We start from the raw sequence: 1,252 nt of genomic DNA, 5'->3' as shown, positions 1-1,252 counted from the left end.
CATGGAAGTTGTTTCGAACGATGATTGATGAAAAAAAGAAATAAAAGAAAAAAGATTCAAGGAAGAAAAAACAAGAAATAAGAGAGAAACGAGAAAAAAGTGTAAAAAGAAAAAGAAGGAAAAGAAAAAAAAAAAGTAGATAAGAAGGATCGCGGGAAACTTAAAGAAGAAATGGATCTCGATGATCGCGAAACGTTGTTATCGATCGTTAACTCGTCGTGCTCACTCGCTCGCTGTTTTACCGAAGTAGGAATAATTAATGTGAGAGAGCAGGTACCTCCTTCGGGTTTGCTCCTCTACTCCACTTTCTCTACGATTCCGACGGTACGTGTTTACGGGAAGTTTAAGGAGAGACGACGACTACTACGACGATGACGACGACGACGACGACGACGACGACGACGACGAGGACGAGGACGACGACGACGACGTCGACGATGACGATGACTACGACGAGAGCGTGCATAGTTAATCGCACGATCTGTCCATAAATCTACGAGCGAAAGACGGATGCTGCACGTTGCTCGAATTATATAATCGTTCATTAGGTTCATGATTTCTAACAACATCAAAAATAATCTATATACACGGAGATACGTAAGCGAGTACTTATATAGACCTTTATGTTTATATAAACATATAAATTACGAAGAATATTTAAAAACAAAATTTGACTTTGAGAACGATGAAAAGAACATTTTTCGAAAGTGTCCATCTCTTGTACGCATCTGGATTGAATATGAGAAAGAGAGAGAAAGGAAGAGATAGATAGATAGAGAGAGAGAGAGAGAGAGAGAGAGAGAGAGAGAGAGAGAGAGAGAGAGAGATAGAAACAGACAGACAGATCGAGTGTACGACTAATACAAACGCGCGTAGAGGCACACATACATGGGAGAACGTAAACGTTCGCGCATGTGTACGAAGCGTGTAATGTTAGCATGAGTGGGAGTGAGTGAGCGAGAGAGAGAGAGGGAGACAGAGAAAGAAAGGAAGAGGGAGATAGTATCTAAAAGTGGGGAGTAGAAAGAGATGGTTATAGTTAGAGTAAGAGAGAAAGAGAGAGAGAGAAAAAGACAGAGAGAGGGGATAGAGAGTTAAACAGAGAGAAAGAGAGAGAGAGAGAGAGAGAGAGAGAGAAAGAGAAAGGTAGAAAGAGAGAGAAAGAGAGAAAGAGAGAGGGGAGTTATAGTTACCCCCACCACGAGGGGTGAAAACTACCCCGAGAGCGAGCGCGTGGGGTGTCCGGCGGCTC

The sequence above is a fragment of the Vespa mandarinia genome, chromosome 15 (genome assembly GCF_050613455.1).
Source record: "Vespa mandarinia isolate Hongniang chromosome 15, ASM5061345v1, whole genome shotgun sequence".
NCBI classification, from domain to species: Eukaryota; Metazoa; Arthropoda; class Insecta; order Hymenoptera; family Vespidae; genus Vespa; species Vespa mandarinia.
Note: the sequence above shows the minus strand (reverse complement) of the source record.